The sequence below is a fragment of the Cricetulus griseus genome, chromosome 2, assembly GCF_003668045.3.
Source record: "Cricetulus griseus strain 17A/GY chromosome 2, alternate assembly CriGri-PICRH-1.0, whole genome shotgun sequence".
NCBI lineage: Eukaryota > Metazoa > Chordata > Mammalia > Rodentia > Cricetidae > Cricetulus > Cricetulus griseus.
The window spans coordinates 446,453,738-446,478,634 of NC_048595.1; the positions used below are offsets into that span (position 1 = coordinate 446,453,738).

Below are 24,897 nucleotides of genomic sequence, written 5' to 3' on the forward strand. Positions count from 1 at the left end.
GCTATCCCTGGGCAGGTAGTCCTGGGTCTATAAGAAAGCAGGCTGAACAGGCCATGGGAAGCAAGCCAGTAAGCAGCTTCCTTCCATGTCTCCTGCATCAGCTCCTGCCTCTAGTTGCACTTTGGAGGAAGAAGTAGGCAGATCTCTAAGAGTTTGAGGCCAGCCTGGTCTACAGAGTGAGTTCTAGGACAGCTAACCCTACACAAAGAAACTCTGTCTTGCAACATATGTTTCTTGTTTGCATGCATATACACATAAATATTTGTTTATGAATTTAAAAGTTCTGTAAGAATTTTTAACAATTATTTTATGACTTTTAAAATAGATCAACTGTCCATTGTCACACCTGAGATATTAAATTGAACCTATATTTCCATCCCTGTGAGTTAATTTGGTGTGCATCACTTTCATTTATTTTCTTTTAAGTGAACCTGTCTGAAGACAAAATTATTTACTTACCAGTTACACATAAAAGGCTCTTAATATTTAATTTAGGTCAGTATTTGGCTTTCTATACAACCATATACATTCAATTATATGCTGTAAGAACTATTGTTCTTAGAGAAATCAAAAGCTTCCACTGAAGCTAAAATGTGTCCATGTCTCAGAACATTTACAGACACTTTCATTATTGTTTATAACAGCACAAAATCAGACCTTCTCATAAAAATGGAGGCACATTTATACATAGGTTGATTTTCTTTTGGTCTCTGAATAGCTAAAGTTTGTTAGACTCTAACAGATTACAATATACTCTGTTTTAAATTTATTATTCAAATCATGGAGTTACTATTTTATTTATATTTTTAAAACGCCAAAGGGGTCCAGACCAGGCTGGTGAAACCCACAGAAACAGCTGACCTGAACAACAGGGAGATCTTGTTCCCCAGACTGATAGCTGGGAAACTGATCTAGACCCCAGGAATGTGGGTTTCACTGAGGAGACATCGGAAATCTATGAGGCCTCCTGTAGTAGATCAGTACTTACCCCTAGCATAGGTGTGGACTTTGGGAGCCCATTCCACATAGAGGGATACTCCCTGAGCCAAGCCCCTGGGGGGGCTAGGCCCTATCCCAAAGGATATGATATAGTTGGGGGGTGGTAGGAGAGGAGGGGAGGGAGTGGGAACTAGGATTGACATGTAAAACAATCTTGTTTCTAATTCTTTTTTGGGGGGGGGGGAAGATTCTTTTCTCGTTATATTTTGCTCCAAGTATTTCCCCCCAAATAAGTTGAGAACCATGGTGTTGAGAAGAGACCTCAAAAAACGAGCGACTGAGCACAAGAGGGATTGGGGAGGGGAGGGAAATGACTGCAACTTGCTCCCCGGGACTGGAGAAAATTGAAAATAAAAGAAAATAAAAAAGAGGGTTGGAATCCATCAGTCTTCTGTGCTGTCATCCTCGCCTTCATCCTCCTCCCCTTCCTCCCCCTCGTCGTCATCTTCGTCCTCTTCACCTTCATCTTCATCCCCGTCCTCGTCAATATCTTCCAAGCCTTCCCCCTCTTCATCGTCATCATCATCATCTTCTGCCTCTCCGTCTTCATCATCCATATCAGGAACCAAATAGTACTGCAAGGGGTTTGGCCAAATATCGTCTTTGATGACCTCTCCTAACTCATCTGCACCTGCATCAGAAAGGTCAGTAAACCAGGTAAAGAGCTCTCTGGCTCTTCCTGCTGCCTCTTCCTGCTGGCCTTATTCTGTGTTTGACTTGAGCATTTTGTCAAATCCTTTCCAGATTTCCATTTGATCTCCGTGGACTTTGATGACGGGTCACCACTCTCATTCAGATGAAATTCTTTGTAGAGAACTTTATTTTCAAAGTAAGGATTTTCATCAAAATAAAAATCTATTCTGTAACCTGATTTAATGTCTTCAAATTCTGTCACTTCAACTCTGGTCAAGTAAAGCAGAGCCTCTTCGTCTTACTCCCCAAGCAGGGCAGACACTTGTGGATGGTTGACAAATTTTGTTAGCCCAAAATTTGGGATTTTGGCGATCAGTTCTGACCTCTTCTGAAAAAATGGCTGGCGGAGTTTGTTATATTTTTGTTCTACTTTCAAAATTCCCTCACTGGCTTGTTCATTAAGTCTGTCTATTTCATTTTGTACTTGGTCAATGTGTTCAGTTGCTTCTCGCTGTTCTTTTTCTCCCTTCGGCAGGCCGAGCGAGGCCGGCTTGTCGTCCAGCTTCGCTGCGGGGACCGACTTGGGTTTCTTGGACTGGGGCAGGAGCATGGACTGCCGTTTCAGGGACATGGCACCGGGGAAGTGGCAAGGGGCCAGCGGCCGGAGCCTCCGTGCTCAGGGCAGGAAGAAAGTGGAAGGAACTGCCCTTGTTTCTAATTCTAATAAAAACAATCTGCAAACAAAAAATGAGTTTGAAAAACCAGTATGCCAGCAGACACCATTGTTCAAAGAACAGTGGTTAACTATTAAAGACTGAAAATTTGAATGTACGCCTTCTCTTAGTAATCTCTCTTGATAGCTGTCTACACAACAAAACATGTTTCTCAGGTGTGATGGAGAGAAATAACTGGTTCTTAGGATGTGAGAAGGGTGGCCCTTGGATATTTCAATGCATTTCATTAAATAATAATTCAAAGCCCTTACAGAAAATTGAAGGAAGCCAGACTTTAAGACTTCAATTTGTCAGCCATAGCAATCTGCAATTCTTAGTACCAAAATTCCAGCCATTGGCATAAATCAAAGCACTCTTTTGGTATCAAGGGAAGGGGCTGACATTCTTGGTAAGAGTAACTTTCACATAATAGAGAGATCAAATTGAAAAGATAGCCTGGAGTTAAAGGAGAGTCAGCAAAAATGGAACTAGTGTCCTTTAAAAAGGGGACATTTGGTGGCGCACGCCTTTAATCCCAGCACTCGGGGGGGGGCAGAGGGCAGAGGCAGGAGGATCTCTGTGAGTTCGAGACCAGCCTGGTCTACAATAGCTAGTTTCAGGACAGCCTCCAAAGCCACAGAGAAACCCTGTCTCGAAAAAAACCAAAAAAAAAAAAAAAAAAAAAAAAAAAAGAGGGGGGGGGGGACATGTTAGGCAGCAGCGCTAGCAGTTGTCTGAGTCCTTGGCAATTTACCGTTTAGAAAAGTAGGCAAGTATGAGCTTCACAACAACCAATGATATCTGGCTCCAAGTTCGTTAGTTACCCATGTAGTTGAAGACTTAACCTGATATTGACATTTCACCTTATGAGAACTAGAAAATTCAGTACCTATTTAAATATACTGAATAAACCAATACTTGTCAAATTACTGAAAATTAAATTTAGTCATAACCATACTTTAGATGGTTGTTAAATTATTTATTTTTCTTCTGTTTTCCAGCTACATAAAGTAAACACAAGTAAAATACAACGATTGTCTTATACTCAATTGTTTACATTGCCAATACAATTTGTTGTTAAATTGAGAGCAAACATGAAAGTAAGGAAGCATTATTAATGACTATATCCAAAGGCAGAATTGTCACAAACTTATGCTGAAGAGAGGCCTATTTGTGACAGCTTGCTTTTATAACAGCATTTTATTGTAGTCTTAAAACAAGATTTTGATGTTTCTGGGAATTATTTTTTCTTTTGTCTTCAAGTGAAGCTCAGAAATTTAAACAGGTAATATCCAGAGAAATGTTTCAACTTGAAATTTACAAGTGTCATATTTAGTTTTCATATGTTCTCAAGTATTCACATTCTATTTCTAAAATTGATCATGTATCTATTTAGTGACTTACATTAATATTTTAGGTGGAAATATTGTTATTTTATGCATACTTAAAACATTTAACAGACTTTTACAGTAAAGGGAATAATACATTCCTGTATATACAGCTTTTCTCAGAAATTATGATAATACATTCATAGATTACAGAACCCCCCATAAAGTGATTTAAAAAGCTCAACAATGCTAAAGTGTATTTTAAATTAATGATTCCGTAATGTCTGAAGACACACCAATTCCAGTGTTTAAGAATAAAACCTTAAAACTTTAATTATTCACTTTTATAAAATTTCAAGAGGATTCTAACCCATTTTCATAGATACCTTGACACCATTGCTGTGAAAACTATTTCATATGGCAGACTTGGGCATTCCTTTTCCTGGTCACCAAACTGTATGGGCCAGCATGAGTATTAGATACTATTCTCACCACTGTTACATTGCCTGACCAAAAGCAATGTAAAAGAGAGATTCATTATGGTTTATTGTTTAAGTATCCTCGGTCAATGATGGATAGCATGTTTGGGAGCGAAGATTTCATTCTAATGGGAATGTAACTGAATATTATTATGGAAGAAGCAAAAGAAAATAGAGACATTCATTTTGAATTTTTTCTTTGCCTCCTCTATTATTCAGTCTAGAGTCCTATCCAATGGGACATTGACATCTGTATTTAAGGTATGCCCCCCCGGAAGTTTCTTTGGGAACTCCTTCTTGTGGATGTGCCTCCCAGGTGGCCCCACATCCAACCAACCCTAAAGGTGACCAACATCAGCATGTTTTGGAGAGTATTAGGTTCTTTGGATATAGTCCTTTTCTCCAATCTTTTAAATCTTGCATAAGAATTATTTATACAACTGTTTGCAACAACTGAGTTAGTGTTCTTTATTCAAAAATGATTTCTCATTTACCTTTCTTCTTAGGGGTCTCTTATTCTCAAAAATATAGATATGGATTCTTACTCAGATAAATATATTCATTATATCTACGTATCATTAGATAATTTATATGCAGTACAAATGCTGTATGCATATATACAGAAATATTTGTATATTTTTCTTCCCTTAAAAATGGAGGAAAACTTAGGTATGTGCATAATTTTTCCTAATTTCTATGTGTTTTCAGTTTATATAAAAGCTTCCAGAACTCTTTATTCAGGAACTTGGCTTTGCTTTTAGAAACCTATCTGGAAAAATTTATCTTTAAGTGATTCTATGCTATTTCCTCTATAATATTTAGGTTTTAAGTTTACTTTGCTTCATAACAGTTCATGTTTATAAGATCCTTATTAAACATATGCAGACAGAATGGTGAATAATTCTATCATTCTGCTAATGGAACAGGCTCCAATACCCTAGCAGATTGCTTAGCAAGGAGATAAGAAATGTGTGCTTCTATTTCTTCTCAATGTTGGCTGCATTAGAATTATTTTCCTCATTCTTCATTTAATCTGATGTATGTAATCCCCCAATAAATCTTACTGCAGATATATCTATAGATAGATACTCCAGAGCCATAATTCACTCTTGAACAAATGACATCATAATAATTTCTCCCTTCTCTTTTATACTTCAGAAGATGCTAAGCAACTGAAAAAAAGTTCAAATAACAATGAAATGAATATGACTCTCTCAGTCAAGGAATAACAGAAGCCCTATGGACCACTCTCATTTTTTAAGACAGAGGTTTGCTGACTTGGTTTCCCCAATCTGACCTCAATCTCCCAGGTGCCAACATTATAATTTAATGTCCCCATGAATATCTAAAAATCCTATTTTTCTTTTTTTTATTCATTTATTTAGCTCATAAATAAAGTCATGCACAATTATGATACACAATACAGTATGTTCACAATGGCATGGCTAAATTAAACCAATTAGCATGTTATATCACACATATTCATCATTTTTGTTTTGAGAACACTTAAAGTATACTATCTCACAACTTTTAAAATATAGCATATTGTTATCAACCATATTTATCATGCTCTCAGTAGACCTCAAGACTTCACAGAGTCCATGCCTCTTGTCCAACTGCAGTTTTATATCCTTAAACCAATCATTTCCCCACTGTTAAAAGACCCACATTGAAGCCTAATAGCCACAATTCTGCTCTCTGTTCCCATAAGTTCATCATTTCTAGGTTACACATAAAATTGAAATTGTGTGACATTTGTCTTCCAGTGTTTCACTTATTTTTCTTTTTGGCAAGCATATAACTTTACTACTTACTAAAGATGAAATCAAATTTGCATGCACAGGTGAGCACTCTCTGAAACACATTGGATTCCTCACATATTTGAGTTTCAATTAGCATTATATATATATATATATATATATATATATATATATATATAGAGAGAGAGAGAGAGAGAGAGAGAGAGAGAGAGAGAGCAATAATGGCAAAATGTTATGCATCAATAGCAGCAACAGTTTTTCCAGGTTCTGCAATCATTTGAACAAAATTGTAGAGACATCCAGCACACTCCATTTAAAAAAACAAAAAAAAACAAAAAACAAAAACAAACAAACAAACAAACAACAACAAAAAAGTAAAAAACAAAATCCCAGAAAATAATGCAGTTCTGTTTCTCTTGTGGTACTTGACACCATTTCTTTTTAAATTAGCTTCTCAGTCATCATCTGGGAGGAAACCCTTCTGAGCAACATCATTAAAAACAGCTCTGATAAAGCATGGTCACTACTATGTATCATAAAGCAGGTCCACATATGAGTGAGTACATATGATGTTTGTCTTTTTGGGATTGGGTTACCTTGCTCAGAATGTTTTTTTCAAGTTCCATCCACTTTCCTGCAAATTTCAAGATTTCATTGTTTTTTTCTGCTGAGTAGTACTCCATTGTGTAAATGTACCACATTTTCTCTATCCATTCTTCCGTTGAGGGGCATCTAGGATGCTTCCAGTTTCTGGCTATTACAAAAAATGCTGCTATGAACATGGTTGAACATATGTCCTTGTTATATGAATGTGCTTCTTTTGGGTATATGCCTAGGAGTGGAATTGCCGGATCTTGTGGTAGACTCATGCCCATTTTCTTGAGGAGTCGCCATACTGATTTCCAAAGTGGCTGTACAAGTTGGCACTCCCACCAGTAGTGGAGGAGTGTTCCTCTTTCTCTGCCTCCTCTCCAGCATAAACTATCATTGGTATTTTTGATTTTAGCCATTCTGACAGGAGTAAGATGGTATCTCAGAGTTGTTTTGATTTGCATTTCCCTGATGGCTAAGGATGTTGAACACTTTCTCATGTGTCTTTCAGCCATTTTAGATTCCTCTATTGAGAACTGTCTATTTAGTTCTGTACCCCACTTTTTAATTGGATTGTTTGGTGTTTGGGGGACTAGCTTCTTGAGTTCTTTGTATATTTTGTAGATCAGCCATCTGTCAGATGTGGGGTTGGTGAATATCTTTTCCCAGTCTGTGGGCTGCCGTTTTGTCTCCCAGGTGCCAACATTATAATTACATTATAATTTAGTGTCCCCATGAATATCTAAAATTCCTATTTTTCTATCAAAGAAGGTAAAAGTTAAATTCTTAGATAGAACCAATAAGTCCTACTGAATACCTATATGACTCAAGAATTTAACAGTTGGTAAGAATATATACAAATAGTCTAAACTACAATGAAACTAGTAACAGTCATGCTGATTAAGTATTTAGAATGCACACTGCTATTTAGTGAGAGTTGTTTAAGTATCTGGGTGGTATGGTACATAACCATAATCTCAGCTACTATGGAAATTGAAATGGGATTCTTCAATTTGAATGTAACCTGAAGAATAACATGGTCTCTGTCTTAAACAAAAAGAAAACAAATAGAGTGCATTCATAGTGTCAACATTAATTTATCACAAAGATGATCTCCGTTAGTTATTATTGTTATTATAGTTCTATTTAATATTTTGATAGAAATCAATTTTTTTCTTTTCTTTTTTAATGTTTTGGTTTTGGAGCTATGCTTTTACTCTACATACAAGACTGACCTTAAATAGACAATAAGTAGCCTGCCTTTCCCTATAAGCACCAGAATTACAGGGAGGAACTACAAATTTCAGATTTTTTAAATGTTTTGGGTGCTCGTTTCATCTAAATAATTTCACACTATATATAGTATGAAACAATTTTATAGACACACACACACACACACACACACACACACACACACACACACTTTGTTTTGTTTTTTGAGACAGGGTTTCTCTGTATAACAGTCCTGACCTTTCTGAACTCATTTTGTAGACCATACTGGCCTAGAACTCATAGAGATCCACCTGCCTCTGCCTCCCAAGTACTGGGATTAAAGATGTGTGTCACCATGCTCCACAATATATTTATCATATTTTCCCTTCTACCAACCCCTCCTAGAATCATCCTACCCAACCTCAAGCTCTTTCCCTCTGTTAAAATATTTGTTTTTTTTTTTTTGAAACAGGGAATTTCTATATAATAGCCCAGGCTAACCTGGAACTCATAAACCTTCCTGACTGTCTGAGTGCTAATATAACAGGTTTGTGATAAATTACCCAATCCAAACTTCATTTTCTCTAGATAATGAGATAATTCCCCTGAGACTATACATAAAACTTTTCAATTGTTGATCTACATAGTCACATTTTTGTATATTAAGTTTCTACTGACTCATATTTCTTTCTCTACATTCTTTTTGTGATTTTACTGCATTATTGTCTGAATGCATACCATATTATTATTAATGCTGAGAGTCCATATTCTTACCCAGTAGGCAAACTTAATACCTATTGAGATATTTTATGGCCATTTGGTTCCAATTTCATCAAATGACAGAAATCTCTTTTGCCATATCACTGATAGATTTCTAAAATATCTTCAGAGGCAATCCCCTTTCAAGTCACTTATGATGGTCCCTGTACACTCCTAGTAACCCATGCATGGGATTATTTTTCTTTTCTGAATGTGGGAAAAGGCAAAAGGTATAAATTTCACATGTGTGCATGTCGAAACCACAGATCTGCCTAGGGATTTGTTTCTTGTTATCTATCAATGTCATTACCGAGTCTGTTTATTGCTCTGGTCTCTGGGGCTCTTGAGCCAACCTAGGCGATTCAGCAAGCCTACAAAAGCTCTAGCATCAGCTTTTCCAGAGCTGGAATTACAAGTGCATGTTAAACGTCCATCTTTTTAACATAGGTTTTGAAGATCAGACTCAGATCCTGATGCCTCGGAGACAAATACTTGAAGCACTAAACAGTCTTTCCATCTGCATGATTCTCTTTGTTTCTTGTCACACAGGATTTTAAACTGAAACCTATTTTCCTGATGTCCTGCCTTTTACTAATAGCTCTTCATTTTTCTTGTTTAGTGAAGAATTTCATAGTTTTGAGAACTTCACACATAGGCGTTACATCTATTTCACACCCGTGACTGCCTCGCCCCTCTCCAATTAGTGCTATGTACTCCTCCCAATTTCATGACTTTTAATTTTACTGGTGTGTGTGTGTGTGTGTGTGTGTGTGTGTGTGTGTGTGTACAAATACACGTATATATAACCTACTGACTGCATTAAGCTTGCCTCAAACTTTAACGAAACTTGAGGTTCACTTTGTTTTCTGCATGGTCATTGTCTAGCTATTCATAGCGTTTTTTGATTATTTCTTTTATTTTTGATACTATAATATAATTACATCATTTTCCCTCTCAGCCCCCCTCCTCCAAACACTTCCATATATCCCTCCTTGCTGTTTTACAAATTTATGGCTTACGATTTGGTATTGGACAACCAGTTGGTGTGTTCTTCCCTGAGGAAGCTGATTTCTCCTGATCTCAACATTTCTTACTTGTCCACAGTTGCTTGTGAAGGGTTTAGGCCCTGTGATCTTTCCCCAATCCACCTGACATGTTTGTTGTTAGTCTTGTTCAGTCCATGTTTAGGCAGTCATTTCGGTGAGATGTCTTAGGTATAGCTTTTGACATGAATAGGAAATTCACTATATTTTGGGGGATAAGCTTGATATTCACAGCAACATTGTATATAGTCATGTACCATGAAATCCACACATGTCTCAATGGACTCTTCTGTGAAACATTCATTGGATCATAGGTCCTTTTGAAATATTATTGGTTGTATTACAAAGTCAATAACTGAGATGTGATCTGCCAAATATGGCGGATAGTGACTTCACAACCTCTCTCCTTGTAGGCCCTAAATGCTGCTGAAGAGTATGCCTTCCATGCCTTGGCTGATATTGTTCTTTTTCTTATTTGATTGTTTGTTTGTTTGTTTATTAGGACAGCATTTTTCTGTGTAGCTCTGGCTGTCCTTGAACTCACTCTGTAGACCAGGCTGGCCTCAAACTCACAGAGATCCAACTGCCTCTGCCTCTCGAATGCTGGGACTAAAGGTTTGTATCAGCACCCCCAGCTTTTCTTTTGGTCATATAATGCTTCATAATTTTACCATATTTTGTGGTAAAATGCAACATACCTTGACAAAGATGTAAAAATGCATCTGGAATACAGCATACTGACCATTACCACTGGAATGACTCTAGTGGAGAAAAATAAGGCATTATTAGATTTGTGATATTCAAAATCTTCTTTCAGTGACCAGCTCTGAGACCTTGGGCTTACAACTCGTCAGTGCACATTCTTGGATACAGCAGAACTCCAGTGGCTGCACATGAGAAACTGCCTTTAAGTCCACTCTATTGGTGCCATTGCTTATTCCACAGGAGATCTAGTTTCTTTGGACCACTCTAAGTCAAATTGACCATAATAATGCCTTGACGTGTCTATTTCCTATTTTTAGGCAAGATTTCCTCATGCATCACTCAGCTCTCAGCATGAATACATCTGGAGAAATATCAGGATAACTTGCCCCCTACAGTACAGGCATGAGGCAAGCAGAGGACCAGTGACAGGTACCATCCTAGAAGCTCCAAATCTGTGGCAAGTCCTGTCAATCACATGACACACTGCTGCAAAGTCTGTTAGCTCACCTTGAGCGAAGTATTAAGGGATTATCTGCATCACCTCATCATTCACATTCCAGCTGTGCACCCTGAAATCAGTGACATCGTAGAGTACAGTGCCCATAAATTCCTCTTTACATTGCTTAAAAGGCATGCACTTTCACTAGTTTGAGCTTCAATATACTTCCCTATATAATTTCTGCCCTATTTTGACAAGCTGTCTTTATGCTGCTTGTAGACACTCTAAGCAATTGAACTGTATGAATTCAGGATAAGCTAAGAAATCTGTTGTGCTTTGTCTGTAGGTGAGTGTAATTCATGTCTTTCCCCAAAATACAAGTTGAAGGTCATTTCCTGGGTGATGCCTTCCCTTGTGCTAGAATACACACTTTGTCTTTAATGCTTTCTTAGCAGACAGTTAAGGGCATGATTATTGCATTCATTCATGCACTCATTCAGGGAACTTTTGAGTGCCTGTTTTAAGGCAAACCATGGTAGGTGATAAAGTGTAGCTGGAGGAGAAGCCTTTTGTTTGAAGGAAATCTAAGCTCTAATCTGAAAATAAGCTTACAGACATGATGCTGGCGCATGGGTTACAGGCAGAGAAATCATCACACTGGCTTGGATTTAGATATTTTAAAACTTAATAACTGAAAAACTTTACTGGGGTGTTGAAGGAAGAGGCCAAATAGTTTGTTCTATACATATAGACTGCCTCCACTGGAATGCTGTACTGTTCACAGCACAAACCACTGTTTTTGTGATATTTGAATTGCTGCTACCTGAGAAGTGTGTGTATATGTGTTTGTGTGTGTGTGTGTGTGTGTGTGTGTGTATTGTGCCAGCGACTGTATCTATCCTAATTGTACACAATAAAGGGTTTACCTTCAATAAAACATATCTAAATTACCCACACAGATTAAAACATACATTGAAAAAATAACTGGAGCTTTATGCTAAACAAATACTAATAGTATCCCTTAAAGATTTAATTGCGGATACCATTTAAATTGCCAAAAATACAGTAAGGGGGCAATTTGCCTTTTATATGGGGAGGCAAAGGTTTTTTACGGGATTGGGATTGTTTTATCAGTGAGTTTCCAGTTATGTTTCCTGACATGCAGCTCTGAGCTGCTTCTGAAGTCAAGTGGAGCCAAGAGCAGTGAGTGGCTCCTTTAAGGAGGAATGTCACCTTTCAAATAAAGAGATTTGTTTATTAGGATTTAAGGTTTATGTGTATGAAAAGGAATTCTCAGGGTGACTAATACATTCTTGACATCCAGAGACCCACAAAGTCTATTGTCATTTACAGCTCAAAGCTGCTGCTGGGGAGGAAAATGTTTTCATTACTACTGGTTTTTAAAATTCAAGATTTTATTCTGAAAAATGTTGATTAAAACTTTAACGTGAAGTTGACAATTTTCTGAAAGAACCTGGTATGTCAACAGAGAGAATGATCAAGGAAATCTAAAGGAAGCTTTAGAGGATTGTTTTCAAGGAGATTGATGTTTAAGGGAAGTCTTGAGAGAAAATGTGCATCACATCTTAATATCTATATCAGTATAATTAATATCTATACCAATATATTTAATATCTATATCAATATAATTAATATCTATACCAATATAATTAATATCTATACCAATATAGTTAATATCTATTAGCATAATTAATACCTATATCAATGTAATTAATATCTATATCAATGTAATTAATATCTATATCAATATAATTAATATCTATACCAATATTATTAATGTCTATATCAATATAATTAATATATTTATACCAATATAATTAATGTCTATATCAATATAATTAATTCTATTAACATAATTAATACCTATATCAATGTAATTAGTATCTATATCAATATAATTAATATCTATATCAATATAATTTTTACTAACCACAGACATATACTTTATTCTTGATCCCATTGTTACTTATATTGCAAGGTAAAAGTTACATTCTTTGGTCTTTTGGTTAAGAAAATGGATACTTTTCAGTCTCCACCTTAAGACAATTATTCCTCATGATAGAAACAACTTAAAAAGTAGATAGTATAGGTAATGCATAGCCAAAGATGACCTAGGAGTCAATCAAGGTTTTTAATTTTTAACATGTTTATAAAATAATGCAGTACTATCACAACAAAAATTTAAGTCCTCAATATGTTAGACAATGGAGAAAGAATTAAATGATGGCTAATATGACTAATATGACTGTAAACTTAGATCTCTAATCGTCTGTTAATGAGTCATGTGGCCATGCCTGTGGTTATGACAACTGATGTAGAAAGATCTTTCTTAATGGTGGGCGGGACCATTCCCTAGGCAAGGGATCCTGGACTAGACTTGGGGAAAGGGAACTGCACTCACAGGCATTCACTGTTCGCTGATTGACTGAGGCTGCCATGTGAATAGCTCCTTCCATTTCCTGATGTCTTCATTTTTTATTTATTTATTTTTGCTGGAATGCACTGTTTCTGGACTAAGGTGCAGGAAACACCTCTTTTCTCTTAAATTGTTTTAGTCAGACTGTTTAGTTACAGCGACAGGGGAAGATAATGACCTACTACATGATATACATTGGGAAAGTAAGGACCATATGGAAATTAAAGAAATGGAGGATATTTTGAGTAGTATTTACAGCATGGAAACATTGCCTTAAATTTTACTGCTTTGAAGAAATTGACAGTATAGCAGTCAGAAGATCAAATTGAATATCTGGTATATTATCTGAAGCTTCATAGAAAAGTGATGGCAAATGTGTATCATCAGGCTACATCATTTGCTTTTTGAAATGACTGCACTCCACCACCTATACTTACTATGCATTCAATCTGGTTACTGCTATAGAAATAAAGATATAACTAACTTAATAAAATTACATATAATATTTGACTTACCTTAAGAGATGTTTAAATGAAGTTTTGTAGTGCATAAATTTGTATGAAGACAGTAACAGTATTCTGTACCTATGAGGAAATCAAGCTAAATATAATTATCAGTATCATGTCTAGAATAAACAGTCAAGAAATTCAAGCAAGTATATTATAGGTACCTCTGGGGTTCCAGAGACATTTCTGGATTCTGGTTTCTTCTCTGATCATTACTTTAGTCTGAGGTAATGAAAAATACTAGATTTTTCATAGGGAAAGAAAAAGAGTAAAGCAATATTATTTTATCTTTCTTCAGTTTCCCTTTCCCCCTCCTCCCTGTCCCCCAGATCCTCTCATCCTCAGTTTCCCTTAAAAAACAAACAAACAAAAAGAGCAGACCTCCCAGGGATATTCATCTAAGGAGGCTTAACATGTTCCAATAAGACTAGTCACAAACTCATATCAGGGTGGGAAGAGGAGTCAAAACAAGCAAACAACAAAAGCAAAAAGAAGCTAAATAACCATAACATGTATGCAGAGGGCCTGGCTCAGACCCATACCTAGTCCTTGTTTGTCACGTCAGTCTCTATAAGCCCTTAGAAATCCTGCTTAGTTGATTCTGTGGGGCTTATTCTCCTGGTGTCCTTTACTCCCTGGTTCCTACAATCCCTCCTACCCATCTTCTGCAGGGTTCCCTTGGTTCTGGTTCTACCTAGTGTTTTCCTGTGGATCTCAGCATCTACTCCCATCAGTTGCTGGATGTCCCTCTGATGACAACTGGGCTAGGCACTGATCTATGAGTATGACAACATATCTTTAAGAATTATTTCATTGTTTCTCTCGCCCCTACCTCCACATCTCTCTTTTTCTCTCTCCCCCTCCCTTCACTCCCTCTCCCTCTCTCCCAGTCCTGTTTGGTTTTATCCTGTGTCTCTCTGTGATGTCCTGACATCCAGACAGTGTCAGGTGTGGGTTCCCTCTTAAAAAAAGAACACTCTTATAAAACCTGAATCTGTGTTTATCATTATTATTGTGTGAATTTTGAGCAGGGACATATTGCTCAGGCCTTCTAGAGACAATATATATAAGGGCGGTGTCAGATGTGGGAAAGGGTTGGAGAACATAGAAATGGAACCAGAAACCAATGATCAATGACACTGGTCTGAAGGTATGAATTTTAGTACTACATTAAAATCTTGTGACTACCACCATTTCTTACATGATCTTAGAGACAGGGCCAGACTGTTATAAAATATTCAATAGTAAAATGGGTGATGTATTTAGCTCATACCTTTAGGTAAGTTCTTCTTCTCTGCCTTCCTAACCATTGGAAATGGATTCCTCCGAAGCATGCAAAAGATAAAACACAAAGTTTTTCTTTTAGGTGATTTAAATCTCTGCCTTGTGTTTCAAGTATTTTAGATAAACAGGACATATTCTGGGGAAGAAAGACAGGTAGCCGTCAATACATGACTCCTTTTGAACTTGGCCTATCTGACAATTAATCCTCTTTCTGCTTTACATGATTTTAGATTGCACAGATAGGTAAGTCCAATTATTGTCCTTTAGCTGAGGGATTTTCTCAGAAACACCAGTCCTGTGTGATACATAACAGGAAGCAGAGCTTGTTTACCAGTTGTGACCTTTATCATACATGGTAGCAAATGCAATTTAGACCCACACACTCAGGGAGAAGGTCAGGCTGAAGATAAAGAGTGTGGTCTTCAGAGAACAGCCTTTAAGGGATAGTTAATTAAATTGACTGCTTTATCTTACAAACCGTGGAGTCCATCTTTTATCCTAAAGTCTTATAGGATTCTAGCCACAGTGTAAATGTGGGTAGTTATGCTTTTAACAGCATTCTATCACCTCACATGAAAATGATACTTTCAGATGCATTAGGAAATAAATTTGATAAATAAAACAATAAACATTAGGTTATTAAAATGTAGATTGTTAACACTATCTTTACTTTTACTTAAACAACACTTTTTTTTTTTGTTTTGTTTTATGAGCCAGAGTTTCTCTGTGGCTTTGGAGGCTGTCCTGGAACTAGCTTTTGTAGACCAAGCTGGTCTCGGAGATCTGCCTGCCTCTACCTCCCGAGTGCTGGGATTAAAGGCGTGGGCCACGAACGCCCGGCTCTTAAACAACACTTTTAATAATCCACTTTCTCAGACTGGTGACTACCACAACTATCATCATAGAGTCTCCATCTAGTAATTGATGGAACCAGACGGAGAGATCCACATCTAAGCACCAGGCTGAGCTCCAGGAATCCAGTTGAAGAGAGGGAGGAGGGAATATGTGAACAAGGGAGGGCAAGATCACGATGGAGAAATCTGCAGAGACAGCTGAACCAAGCTTGTGAACTCAAGACCGTCAGCTGTGGAGACTCCATGGGACTGAACTAGGCCCTCTGTATGTGAGATAGAGTTGTGAAGCTTTGGATATCTGAGGGGCCCCTGGCAGTAGGACCAGAATCTACCTCGGTACATGAGCTACTTGTGGGAGCCCCTTCCCTACGGTGGGATGCCAAGCTCAACCTTAATGTGGGGGGAGGCTTGGTCCTGCCCCAACTTGATGTGCCAGACTTTGTTGACTCCGCATGGGAGCCTTTACCCATTGGGAGGAGTGGATGGGGTGGGCTGTGAGGAGGGGGTGGGGCAGAGCTGTGGTTAGAATGAAAATAAATAAATTCAAAAATAACCGTCTCTGTTCTCTTCTGTACTAGTTTATCCAAATAGGGGGGATTTATCTTTCAATTCAGTAAATATAACAGTTTGTGTCTCATAATTGTCATTTTGTCTCCTGTGCTATGAATATCGAATTTGTAATTCTACAAAGCTAGAGAAATAAAATCAGTCATTACATAGCTATTGTCTTGTAATAGAATACAGTTTAAGGAAGATATAGTACAATATAGAATTAATATTCTTCTATAAATTATTGCCTATAGGACACGCACATACACACACACACACACACACACACACAAACACATACATGCACTTAAACACACACACACACACACACACACACACAAACACACTTGTTTGTTAAGAATTCCTTTGCTTTAATTTAGATAAAAAAGAATTAACCCCCAAAGCCTTATACTTAGCTGCCTCACCTATGTCAATTTTTTTTTTCTTTTTTTGGCTATTTGAGACGGGTTTTCTGTGGCTTTGGAGACTGTCCTGGAACTAGCTCTTGTAGACCATGCTGGTCTCAGAAATCCACCTGCCTCTGCCTCCCAAGTGCTGGGACTAAAGGCATATGCTGCCACCACCACCTGGCCTATATCAGTTTTTTAATGAAAACATTTCCACATGGTTTTGTGTCTTCTTTGCCATGTTTGTATGCTTGTGTGGTGTAAGTTCAGCTTCAGTTAGTCTTAAAGTACTCCAATTAGTAGAAGTGAATTCTGTCTGTTTCTCAGGCTGAAGACATGTTTGCTTTTTGTTGACCTGTATTAATGCTTCAAAACTTCATCTACTTAGTTCAGTCATGTTCAGCAAAATACAGAGTCTAGATGAGATCATCCTCATTCCCAAATGGCAATCTCCTTAACCTTGCCTCCAGTGTCAGATACCTCTTTCTGTGTTTTCAGTCTGGGTGTGACCTGTTCGTAACTATTGGCATATCCTGCCTGTCACTACTTTCATTTATCCATCATCTTCCCCACATGCTGAGAAGACAAGGAGTCTAATATTTTTCCTTAACTATCACCTCCTTACCCTATCCTGATGGCCACAATCTATTTACAGAAGAGTTTTGTGAGCATGTATTTTAGTTATTTAATAAGAACAAAAACTACAAACGCATAGCTTTGCTTTCATTTGCTTCAAATTTCTGCCTCCTATGTGATATGATTTACATATCTGTGATAGTTAAATTAAAATGATTATAATAAACAATACTACATATGGCTATTAGAATTTTTGATGCACAGCCCTGCTACATTTCCTAGTCTGGTCTTGAACTCTTGACCTCAAGGATTCCTATAGACAAGGTCTTGAAAGCCAAGGCTTAGGGATTCATGGAGTGCATCCTCCTGAGTACTGGGCCTATAATAGTTTGCCACCACATTCAGCCATAATCTTTGAAGGTAGAAATTGATAAATTGACATAAGGTTTCATGTGAAAAGTAACTTTTTGTTGGAATCTGATAACACAAAAGAGCATACTCTTAAATTTGTGCTTTTATTGAATGCCACATGAAGATTAACGAGAGGACACTGGGATGGTTAGATCCGTGATAGAGATGTGTTCACAATCTTTCTCCTCCCCTGAATTTTTTGAACTCTACAAAAATTGTTTGAAATCAGTGGATCTGGTGACACTAGGTCTTAGAAGAATTTCAGCTACCTCAATTTTTCCTCTTCTGCCACACTGACTCACCTGAATGACACATCTAAAAACTGTTGTGTATGGGGTCACTCTTTGGGGGATTATTAGGTGTCAGCATTATTCCAAGCTCTTTGTATGGATGAGTGGGCTCACTACATCACCTCATAACACTAGCTTCTTAGAGGATTTAGTTGTCACAGATGTAGAATAAAATCCCAGGAAAAATGAAGGATAATATTCTAGTGAAGGGAAAATCATTTTTGTGTGGTGTTTCTGCTACCTGGCATTCACATGCCCACACAGAAAGCTGACATAATGCCATGTATCTCAGGATCTCCAGGAGGGTTGACTTCAATACACAGGCACAGACAGACTGGCATGTAAACATCCTACAAGAAGACTTAATCCTAAGCAGTGAGAACCATCTAATATTTAGCTTTATATTTGCCACTTTAAACATATTTTCCAACGTCTTATTCTTTGACAGTTTCATATACATGCATAATAAATTTTAATTGCTTTTCAACCCATTCCCTGTCTCATTGACTGCTGCTCGTGCCATTTTGCATTGTCTCTACTTGCTACTTTTTTTTCTTCATTTGTGTGTGAATACTTAGTTTAAATAGCATTTCTACCAGCATAGGATGGACATGCTCTCTAAGACTGAGGAACATGGAGGAAGAGGAAAGGAGAGACGAGACGCAGCAGGATGATTTCTTCTGGAAATGACACATGGTTGCCTTAGGAGCTCGCTTTCAGCTGTGGTAATCTGCACAAAGCCACACAGCACTGAGTCCACTAAGACTTCATCATGGCTGGAGGTGTAAATGGGCAGGAAAAAGGACACCCGTCCATGTTGAGTGTGTAGACTGAAAACTGAATTTGTGTTTAATTCAGAGAGGAACTTCCTCTTCCCCGGTCTTATTTCTTCCAATGCTTTATTTCTCCTGTGATCTAAATCAATAAAAGAGTTTTCTCTTGAAAAGATGGAGGTGTAGTTCGGTCTGTAGTGTTTATCTATCATTCATAAGCCCTTAGAATCAATTACCCGCACTTCCTGATTCCTTAAACCTGGATTGCTGGAATACTCAGCACCCATGGATTCAGGTTGGAGGAAATGACTAGGAAATAGAATTCATTCTCCTCTCCATATCATTTTAATATGACATAAGAGTTAGTGGTAGTCTAACAACAGACTTTTTTACCCAGGAATCCCGCTTCTGTTTGTTACTTACTGACCTTGACTAAATAATATAATAACTATGAGTCTGCTTCCATACTTGTAAAAAGTGGCTGACTCCACCCAAATGAAAGGACTTTCTATGATACTTATGATGTGCTTTGCATTGTGTCTGATGCATAAAACATTGGTGCGTTCTTATACCATTATTGTCTATGAAATTACTCTGGCAAACAGAGACAAATCTTTTGACTGAAAATACGTTAAACTTATTTATAAAAGGAAGACTTCCATTTTCCTGTGTTTCTCCCAATTTATGCCTCAGGATTTTATTAGCTATTTTGCTAATTAAATAAGACATAAAAATATTTTCATGTCCTAAGAGTAAGAATGAGCTTGAGTAGAGCTAATAAGTCTGTCCAGGGCTGACATTTTAAAAGATCAGTTTTCATTTGCAATCATATTCCGTTACTATTCTGTAACTACTTATTCTCATGATTTCAAACTTATATGAATAACCAATCAGAAAGCCTTTAAAAGCAAAAGCAACAACAACAAAACCCAAGCTGTTATTATCCTAAAAACAATGCTGCCATAAAGATATGCTATGTTATTATTATTCTAATACATAGATTTTTTTTTTTTTTGCCTTCAGGAGGTAATAGCAGTCCCAACTACTGATAACTGTGTAGAGGCTTCCTGGCTTGAGAATTAAGGAAGTAGAAGATGAAGCAATTTTCTATGGTTGATTTGCATTATCGGTACTCTGATCTTTTAGAAGGTTGCAGAAGTGAGCAGAGAGAGTGCTACCCTGACTTGACAAATAAGGCTAATGAACCATGATGATGCATAATACAAACCAAACCATTTCAGCCAAGTGGTATTTGCAGCGCTGTTCTGTAAGCAATGAGTATACATTCCAGAAGTCAGCCGGCTTTAGGTTTCCAATTAATTGGAAATGGTAAGTGGATTTTAGGTGCTTACTTTCCTGTTGAGGCCTAGAGGGAAGTTAGTCAGCAACAGATTTCCAGAGAAAGAGGAGTTTTCTGTACACAGGAAATTTTCACACATGAATAAACACCACATATGACTTCAATGATTTATCCAGGGTCTAAAGAATTCATTTACATAATCTCATTTTTAATCTATTTTTCATGAGAGCTGTAGGATTCTATTATATGAATGAAGGATTTTTTTAAAAAGAATACTGCACCAGAATTATTCAAATAATTGAAAGTTATCTAGAGAAGGAAAGCAAAGCTGTTCTAAGAAGGATTTCTCATTCCACTTGATTAGAATTATTCCTAAGATTTCATTTTCCTGGGAGTTTTTATTGCCCCAATCATAGGGGGCTTTTTGTTGTTGTTTTAGTGAAAAATTTTCTTGAAGAAAGAGCAAATAGATTAGAGGATGGCCTCTCCAGCCCAGCATGAACACCTGAAACTATGGATTAGCCCAAGAACATATATTTCAGTATGTTACCAAAAAAAAAAAAATGAAAGAAAAGAAAAAGCCAGCCATAACAACTCTATTCCATGAGAAACTCCATGCTTTTTTCCTAGTTAAATTCAATATATAAAAATAACCACACTAAACTAGGAGTAACCAGAACTTATTTTATTAGACACTTTCTCTACTGTTTTGCTCTTATCCTTCTCTGTCATCACCTGTAAAGGACTTTCCACAGCCACAGATGAGTGCAGTATTGTCCTCCCTTGGGGAGCACATGAGATTTATGCACCCAAGTACTTGTGAATATTGTCCTCATACATGAAGTTAAGACTTCCCTATCATTATCCACCAGCAAATACTCTGCTCTATCTGCTATTGCATTTCAGAAGAAAAAAATGTTAATAAAGATTAGAACGTTGACTCCCTGTCCCTCGTGACAGTTGTGTAGCTTGGTCTGTTGTGGGGCTCCTAGCAGTGAAATCAGGACCTGTCCATGGCACTTGAACTGGCTTTTGGGAACCCATACCAGATACTGGGTTGCCTTACCCAACCTTGATGCAGGGGAGGAGGTTGGTCCTTCCTCAACTTGCTGTGCCTTGCTTTGTTGACTCCCATGGGAAGCCTGTTCCCTTCTCAGTGGAGATAGAGGAGTGGATGAGGGGGTTAGAATGGAGGTGGGGTAGGGAATGGGAGAGAAGAGGAAGGTGAAACTGTGGTCTGTATGTAAAATGAATGGAAAAAATTAAAAAGAATAGAACCTAATAAATTATAATGCATCTGTCCTGAAGTAAACTGAAGTTTCCAGCCTTCTCTACTGGTCAACACAGAAGATTTCTATACTATGGGAGAAATTATTTCTAACACATCTCATCTGCTCTTGAAAATGAGGATAAAATTCAACAGTGCTAACTATAAGTTTATTTTATGTTATTAAATCTTTTATTTACATGAGCTATGTTCACTACAAAACCTACAGATTATCAGAATAGATGATTGAGTAAGATTTCAGTGCATACAATCTTTAAGTGTTCTTTATGAAAGACTATTATATTTATGAAAGAGTAATACATAGTAAAATATATTTTATTTATTTTTATCTTTTGCATATATTATTGTTTTGAGTTACAGCATCATGAAATCTCCAGACTGGCCTGGGATTCAGAATTCTCATGCCTTCCACCCTTCAGGATGGGGATTACAGGTATGCACCATTACATTTGGTTATTTCTTATCTTGAAAATCTTGAATTCATTAAACAATAATTAGCAGATAGTCCTAAGGTGTTACCTTTAAATTCCAGATATATGTATGGATTGAAATATAATCTTCATTTTGTTTTGGAGTCCAAAAAGATACTCAGTAATGACAACTGAAATTTGGAAGGCAACCCACAAGAGATTTACGTTAAATTCACACAGGCACATCCCATGAAAAATACTGCCCTTTGAATAGCTGGCTGTCTCTAACTGCAAATTCTCTTGTGTGACAACATTCTCACTTCTAACTCAGCTTTGGGAGTCTCCAGCAGTGTATTCCTCATTGGTCCGACACAATCTTCCTGTGTTCTGATAGCAGGATGACTTCTTCCTATACTGTATTTTCTGACATATAAAGCAACCTCTCATAGTCCAGTCTTTGTCCCATTTTACAGTGAGAAACTTTGAAGCCTGTTCTCTGTTGACAGGGCAAAGTGTCCTTGTGGAGAGATCACAGGAGGAACGTCCACAGAGCAGGATTTCAGGTGTCTGGCCTTAGTAGATCTAAGTCCTTCAAAGATTTATGACAAGTAGGAGGTATTGCAGGTATCTGCCCTCACATCATAGTCCTTCAAGAGGTCAATAGCACTTATGTTGCTCCAATCTTTCTTCACTGGCATCTCCTACTCTGACTCAAAATAGCAGTTAACACTCTGTACCAGTTTTTGATGCAAAGATTCATTCAGTAGACTGTTTTTGCTTAGATCCTGAGATTAAGGTTCTAAGAAAGGCTGTTAACTGACAAAGTCTGTCTACTAATCACACTGAAGAAATGGAAAATACTGCATGTATTCTTTGTGCTTCCTTAAATCTCTCATTGTTTTAGTCTCTTCTCTTTGTAACCTGTAGCTGCCTCTCTACAGACAGCTGGTATCTCCTCTCAGTTGCAGCTGTGATTCTCTTTCCCTCCTGTTCTTGTTCCCCCTTCCCTCTGCCTTACCAGAGAACCTTTTATATTATTCAGTGGGTGAAGAGTTGAGATGTAGGTTTTGCTAGCCTAGCATCTGCCTCGTTTGCCAAAAATCATTCTATTTGATTGCTATCCAAAATGGAATCCTTCTGTCATCAAACTTTGCCCACATTTTCACTCTGGCTTTTATTCCTATTAGTGTGACCTCTCCTTTATCAGCTCTCTTGCCACAAACATTAATCTATGACTTCAGATATCTACATATGGTGAGTAACAAAGGGCCACAAAATTTTTGTTTATCAAGGGAAGTTTTCTTCACCAATTTCCTGAGGACTAGTTGCTGGAGTCAGTATTTATACTTTTAGACAGATACGATGAATTTTCCATACTTCTTAGTGTGTGTGTAGGAATGCATATGACCTTTTCTCTTAGATATAGTTTCTATTTCCATGGAAAAAATAAACAAGCAAAGTCCTGCTTACTTTAATGCAATCATAATGTATTTTTGGTTGTGCATCTAGCTTTTAACAACTAAGTCATTTCTCCATGCCTAATGTAATCATAATGTAAAGATTATGTCAGCAGATTAATGATGATGGTCTGTATCCATCTTGATTTCTTATTCTCTGTCATAATTTTCTTTTGAATGTTTAATAAGCAGATATTTTACATATCAAATGTATGACTATTTCTTTAAAGCATCCTTCTTCTAATCTATAAGTCATATGTAGGCACACATACATTAATGTATACATCTGTGCATATAACCTAGAAACCTAATACTCAACAATTTTGAAATTTTAATAATGTATATTGCTTAAAACAATTTATCTTCTAGCTTCTCTTTGACAAATAAATATATTAGCCCTTAAATCAGCTACAAATATATTCTCTCACAGTTTTCGGTTTCTTTCTTTACTTCTTGCTCAATCAATTTTAAATCCCCAATGAATCCACCTATAATTTATTTATCAAACCTACAATGTGTTTCTGCTACCAATACTTTCCCGAAAACCATTGTCACTACACATGTCAGTGAAAGTTTCACAAGCTGAATTTTGACTCAACTGCCCTCTGGTTTGTTTTCTCTCATTTATTTTAAACTTCAGCTTCAAGATTAAAACCTTTCAATGATTTTTCAAATTATTATAGGAAAATAGTAGGTTCATAATCTTGGACATTAATCTTCTTTTCCCTATAGTTGTATTTGGGCTGTTCATTAAACACCAACAATTGAAAAGAGAGAAAAATTATGAAGAAGCTAGTCCGTTTCAAAATATAGACAAAGAAAATACCCATCCATCCCTGAAAGATAAACAGGTATATCACTGAGATAGCACACATTTTACGGCCAGGGATACAGCAGAGACGGTACTGAGTGGATGTTCTCCTGCACTGTGAGTGGAAGGAGCAACCAGACCTCACTATCATGGAGTGTCACCTCAAGTATTAGACAGGAAATTGTTCACTCCTTCTTTAGTACAGGTGACAGCATTCATAAGTGTTAATGGAATTTCTAAGGATTCTTGGTATTTAGTAAGGAAAAAATAATTTCTGAATTGTCTACAATTTTCTAATTTGCCTACAGTGACTGCCACAGTCTCTTCAGCCAAATGGAGAAAAATGTTTGACATTTTCTATGTGAAAACACCCAGATACTGTGGAAGGCGCACTTTGAACGTTTACTCATGATATTTAACATGAATAATATGATCAACTTCCTTGTCCAACAAACTCAATTTAGCTTTTTAGGATCATAGATTGGCATTCCAGAAATTCTGTTTTATTTTCATACTTGATATAAAAATAAGTTAATTTCCTCTAACTTAAGGAGGAGGTTGTGAGACTCGGGAAGTAAACAAAACTGGCCATCAAGGGAAAACTGAAACTTCCAGGATTGACAAGGCCCTCCCCTGAAGCAGTAAACAGTTGCTGGGAGGAGAGGCTCTCTGACTGGTTAAAGTGCCTGAAACTCCCCCAGGAAGCTCTAAGGATGCTGCTTTGTAAGGCATCCCTGTTCAGGGTTTGACTTATTGGTGAAACAGTTTCCTTTGAGTCTTGAGGAACCCCAGTCAACTTACTGATTCACCAATGGGGATGTTGGTGGAATTGTGACTTTGATCTGTGTTGGTTTTTTGTCTGGCATGAATAGAGGTTTGTTCA

The 24,897-nt window shown here is 37.2% G+C and overlaps 1 long non-coding RNA gene and 1 pseudogene across 2 annotated transcripts in view; one reads left to right on the forward strand and one right to left on the reverse strand.

Moving 5' to 3' along the window:
• The window catches only part of LOC107978727, a 79,901-nt gene that overhangs the window by 40,388 nt on the left and 14,616 nt on the right, over nt 1-24,897 (forward strand). The window contains exon 5 of one of the 2 annotated variants that reach the window (XR_003481646.2): nt 18,575-18,923. The exons of the other annotated variant lie outside the window; for it this stretch is intronic. This is a non-coding gene — a long non-coding RNA (uncharacterized LOC107978727). Of the gene's footprint in view, nt 1-18,574; nt 18,924-24,897 lie in introns of those variants that run through there. 2 annotated transcript variants of the gene reach the window in all.
• On the reverse strand, nt 1,259-2,269 carry LOC100768157 (annotated as a pseudogene).